Raw genomic sequence first — 6,000 nt, 5'->3', positions numbered from 1 at the left:
GGCACAGGAAATAAGATACAATCCTCACCAGAGGCCAAGCAGAGAGGAGTGCATCCCTTTAACCCTCAGAGCGTCTCTGCAAGCAAGTGTTGTCATCATCCCCGTTTTCCATATGAGGAGACTGAGGCTTACAGAGATTCAGTCATGGGCTGAGATCACACAGCAAGTATGACGCAGAGGTCAGATTCCAATTCCCACCCATGAGATTGCAGAAGCCTCGCCCTTGATCACCATTGACACACATTCTGCGTTCCCTCAAACATGCCTGGGTACTCATGCCTGTGTGGCCCTGCTCAGGCTGGTCCCGACACGCTTATCCTTTGCAAATATACAGAATTCAAATATTTTACCTGAACCCCCAAACTTCCATGCCTTCCCACTAAGGAGTATCTCTTTTTTGCGTTCTTTTGTTCTTAACTCTACTTCAACATGGTTTCAATTGTATGGTGATTATTTATGTTCCAGCCTCTTTTACTAGGCTTTAAAAATTCCTGAGAGACAGAGGGTTTTTAAGGCAGTGAAATTATTCTGTATGACAGTCCGATGGTGGATACATGTCATTATACGTTTGTCCAAACCCGTAGAACGTACACCACCAAGAGTGAACCCGAATGGAAACCATGGACTTTGGGTGACCACGATGTGTCCACTGCAGGCTCAGCGGCTGTAACAAAGGTACCACTCTGATGCGGGATGCTGACAGTGGAGAGGCTGTGCACGTGTGGGGACGGGGGGCTTATTGGAAATTTCTGTACGTTGCACTCAATTTTGCTGTGAGCCTAAAATTGCTCTAAAAAAAAGTTTATTTAAATTTTTAAAATTCCTAAGACTATGTTACCCATCTCTGTAACCACACGGCTTGGCATATAGAAGAGGCTACACAAATGCATGTTGAAGGAAAGCATGACAGGCAGGACAGCTGCTTTCTCATGGGACTGAGGAACAGACTTGAGGAAGGACCTCGCCATAACAAGAGGCGAGGAGAGGGGTCAAGTAATGGAAACTTTAGAGGAAGCCTCAAAAGAAAGGAAGAGAGACTGGGTGCTGTGTTGCCAGTCCCAAGGATATGCTGAAGGATGGGGACAGTTCTGCACGGGTGGAGCTTGGAGGGAGCACGAAAAAGCCAGCGTGAAGACTGGAGGCGCCGGAGTGGAGAAAAAGGAAACAAAGAAAGAGCGGTGAGGGACCTCCCCTGGCGGTCCAATGGTTAAGACTCTGCGCTTCCACTGCAGGGGGCACGGGTTCGGTCCCTGGTTGGGGAACTAAGAGCCCGCATACTGCGTGGCCGAAAATAATAATAGTAATAGTAATAAGAAGAAGAAGGAAGAACAATGAGGTGGAGGCAAACTGGAATGCCCAAAGGCATATCGCGTGCAAGTATTTTTGAGCCCCGACAATGCCAGAAGGCGAGCAGGGCCATTAGAAAGGAAAAGAGGACCCATGCTATCGGTCTCTGAGGGCAGGAAGGCAGATTGGAGGAGCATCGGGGGACCATTCATCATCTGAACGCAACACGAGGGAAAAAAAAAATCAGCCAGTGGAATTATGCTGCAGGAACCCGGTCTGTAATGTCACAGGGAACAGTTCCAAGAGACGTTTTAATGACAATTTAGATGCCAGGAATCAAAGAGCATGACATAAGCTCTAGAAGCAGGGCAATTAATAAATTTGTTTTGGAAGGCAAATCTGGAAGAAGGAAAAAAACACGAGTACTACCAGCTGTGTGGTAACACCATCGAGCGGACCAAGGGGAGGGATGGGGGTCATATGTATTTAGAAACAAAATGGCTGCAAGAGAAACCCTGAGCTCTCATATGTTGACTAAATAAGACGTTTGGAAGATTAGCCCATCATTCTCCCAACGTGTGCCACAATCTACACTAGATTTGGCATTAGAGAGGTTTGGGCTGGAAAGCTTTCACTTCCTAGCTCTGTGACCTTGGGTGAGTTTCTAAATCTCCCTGAGGCTCAGTTTACTTATCTGTAAAAAGGAGATAATAGTACCTATAGTCGCCTGGCTGCTGTTAGGAATAAATGAGGGAAAGTACACAAAGTGCTTTTAGAACGTGCCTGGCGCAAAGGCTCTATAAATGATGGCGATGCTAGTGGTGTCACTTTGCTACTATATAATTTCAGGAAGATGTCTTTTTCATGTACCCACGCCCTCTTCCCCCGAGCAGATTTTTCCTCCCTAAGGAGCCCTTGCAAGTGTCAGATGAGTCCAGCGGAAGCCACTTCAGAACCTCTCTCCTATTCTGAGTAGTGTCCCCGGGCAAGACAGTGTGCTAAGCGTGATGAAAATGCCCCCGCTAGGGCTCCTCTCCTGCTGTAGCTTCCATTCTAGTGCCGGAAAGGGGGTGGCAGAGGCCCCTCCATGGCCCAAGGCACAGTTGCAGAAGTGCCACAGGAACTCCACAGCCGATGGGCTCAGGGGGCCACCACTCACGGCTGGTATCAGGGGAGAGGGAACAATTTACTAGACAGGGTTCCGACTCAATGACTGAGTGGATGCCGGAGACGCCAACCCATGCTCAGCCCTCCTAACTCAGATTTCAAGGACAACTGAGAATGGCCACTGACAATTGATCCAGAGGAGACACTTGACCAAGGCAACAACCCACTGTCCAGCAGGGGGGAGAAGAGAAGGATTGGATGCAGTGGCGGGGTAGGGGCTGGGTAATGCGAGTAGGGGTCTTCGGAAAGACTGAGCCAGAAGCTTGGAGACAGACTGAAAGGAAGTCAGGATGCAGCATTGGGGCCATGGCTGACTTCTGTTAGGGGAGAGTTAACACTGGAAATTAAGCTAGGAGAGGAGGAAAAATGTGATGGGAAAGAACCTGTGCGGTCCTTAAGGGCGAGAGAGAAGGATAGGCAGGAAGACAGTTGGAAGGAGAGCCTGACCAGCAGCTAGAGAGGGAGTAATGGACAGACTGGCCAACAGAGACAGAGGGACTGACAGAGACAGAACAGATCCGATTGGCTGACTTTCCCTTCTTGGGTCACGTGCTGTGGTGGACACACGGCTGCTGGGTTGGGGAGCGGATCCCCGAGAAGGTGGGGTACGAGCTGGGCACACTGCAGAGGAGAGACCAGACGTTGGGGAGAGGGGGCCAAGGCAGTCAGCTCTTCTCTTCAAACTGCTCAACATTTTGTTTTATATAATTATAAAATCAATACATACTCCAGCCCACCACCTTTGTTTTCCTTGTTCTGTGCTGTTCCCAGGCCATGTGAGTTCTTTGTAAAGAACTGTCACCCACACTTCATGCTCTAAGGAGACAAAAAATGTTATGCTGGTGTTCTGGTAAGAAAGTTGGGATAGGAATGTAAATCCCCCGGCTGCTCAGCAGAGGCAGGAGGGTGGCTGATGTCACCACTCCAGTGCAAACAGTGAGTAAGTGGCCCTTGCCTCGGCCACAAACCATCTCGGGCAATTGACTGAACCTATCTGGACCTCTATCTGTAAATTTGCAGAATGAGGAGGTTGAACTGGATGTCTTCCAAGCTCACTTGCAGTGCGCTCACATTCTAGACTCTGTGGTTCTATGAACCCATGGTTATTCATACATCAGACTTTTTCGCAACGCCCGAATGGTATCAGGTGTCTTCCCAGCCACGTCAATAATATTTTATTTATTATATTACTATGATGTGAATAGGTTGTTTACCTTCTCCCGGTACAACCTGTACTCGCGTACAATTCCAACATGCGTAGTAAATCTCTCCTCCTTTGAACTCCTAAAGTATTTAAATCTAGACACCTCTTAGTGTACTCATCCCATTCTATTTTACGCCATGCTTATTCAGGAAAATGCCTTATTGTCCAGTACTACATGTTAAGCTCCCTGAATGCTTCCTGGAAACCCTACTGCAGAGGGAAAGAAGAACGAAGCTTCCAAGGCTGCTTTCACCTCTGTAGCTCCGAGAGCACAGAACTGACGCTCAGGGTGTATCTGTGGAACAAGCATGTAGTTGGGAGGAAGATAAAAGGAGCATAAAATGAATTCATCGAATGAGTCTACAAGACCCCCATCCTTTGCTTCTCCTCCAACGCACCAGGATGGCTGACCCAGAACCTTTGGCTAAAACTGATAAACACTGACCCAAAGCCATTGCAAATGGCCCCCAGTCTCCATGCTACTCAAAGATTCAGGAGATGCACCCAATACAGACAAGAGGGGTAGTTGCTGAGCGCCTCAGGGAGGAAGGGCAGCAGGACACCTCTGATTCCCAGTCATGCAGCGTGTTCACTAGATGTTCGCAGTTACTCATAAGGGAACGTTATATGGAACTGAAGGATCCGGACTGTACCAGACTGGCTGGCAAAGCAATTTCTCAGCTGAGAAAACAAAATGAGGGGGGAAAAGAAAAAGAGAGAGAGAGAGAGAAATTGCCAAGGCAGTTTCTCTCAAGGCAAAGGCCTCCCAAGCTACATTTTCTAATCATTCTGCAAGAAAGTTTAGACGGCGACATCAGAGTTTTACTTCAGCAAGGTCTCTGCAGTCGTCTTAAATGTCCCAGCAGCTCTGCCAAGTCCTCTGTCCCCTGCCTCTTTCCCCATTCCCAAGGAAAGGGCAGCTCTCCCCCAACTCCCCAGCAAATGCTCCGGGTCCCTGCTAATAATCCACATCCACACAGCATCCCTGTGCCCTAACCCGAGGCCGGCCTCTGCTCGGCCTCCAGGTCTCACTGCCCCGCCGAGCCCGGCCCTGGGGCGCTGGCCTGCTTTGTCACCGGGCGGTCCCTGAGCTTGCTGGGGTCAGGAGCCCTCTCCTCCTCGCCTCCTGCATCCTGACTCTCCCTTTCCACTTCGGCAGCCCTCCACTCTGCTGGCTTTTCCTTCTCCCTCTCTCATCCCCTCTTCTCCCGTTACTAACGCCTGTTCTAGAAACACGCTCAGTGACAGCTGTAAGGGCGAGTGATCTGGGGCGTCTCGCACCCCCCGAGCGTCTGCTAGTCTTGAGTTTCGTTAGCTAAATTTCTGTTTGTTAACTTGCTAGCTCTTTTTCACTTCCCTCCCGTGTTTATTCACATTAAAAGAGTTTACTCAGTGGAGGTCGGATAGAGCCATAGGGATGGCCAAAGGGGGCCTCGAACCTGCCACTGCTGGACAGAAGGCACTTAATCCCCAGCCTGCCGTGGGCACCAGGCTCCTGGCTGCAGCTAGGTTCTTTCCCAGCAATTACCCTCGGAGACAGGCAGATCTGAAGGCTGTAAAGCTGCCACGGAGAACTCCCTTGGAGTCGTAGACAAGGAGAGGCTGTTAGCAAGGAGGACCTCTGTGGACCGTGCCAGGAACTCCACGCCCCACGGTCACAGAATGCTTAAACAGGCTGCAAAGGCCAGTCTTACAAAAGAGTTAAGCCAAGGCCACATCACCAGGCTGTTAATGCCTTCTGCTTTCAGAGCCGACAGGAACAGGCCGTTCTCAAATGGCTACCCCCCTGAGCCACAATGCATCCAGCACAGCACGGAACAGCGAGCTTCGGGCTCTGACTGGTTCCTGCAAACTCCCTCTCTCACCTCTCTGCCAGGCTCCTGTTTTGTTACAGGCTCCTAATTAGCTCTACGGAAACGAGAATCACTTTCGGGTGCATCTCTGGCGTATCTCATGTCCCACACGTTGGCACGTGTGGTGCAGAGGGCCCACGAGTTCATAAACAGCAGCGTGATGCCCCGCTAGCTCCTGCTTATTCATCGGCCTTGATAACTGGCATATGTTCTGGCGGCCACACGGGTTGTCCCTGAAACATCTGGCCAGTTGTTTACCTCCCCGGCTGCTTCCCAGTTGGCAGTTCTCTGTCCTCGGCATCCTCCAGCCTCCTAGAGAGAGGAGTCCAGCCTGCCACCCGGCATTTCTCCCTTATGCCATGTGGAAATCAATTGGAAACAGCCTGGCTGGGGCTGCTGAAAGGGCCCCCTCCCGCCGCCCGCTCTGCTCCTCTCCTCGGTGTCCCCACATGGGCAGACACATCTGTTTCTGTCCCAACTCTTTCCATT

The sequence above is a fragment of the Neophocaena asiaeorientalis genome, unplaced genomic scaffold (assembly GCF_003031525.2).
Source record: "Neophocaena asiaeorientalis asiaeorientalis breed wild unplaced genomic scaffold, Neophocaena_asiaeorientalis_V1.1 scaffold59, whole genome shotgun sequence".
NCBI lineage: Eukaryota > Metazoa > Chordata > Mammalia > Artiodactyla > Phocoenidae > Neophocaena > Neophocaena asiaeorientalis.
This window is presented reverse-complemented; position numbering follows the sequence as displayed.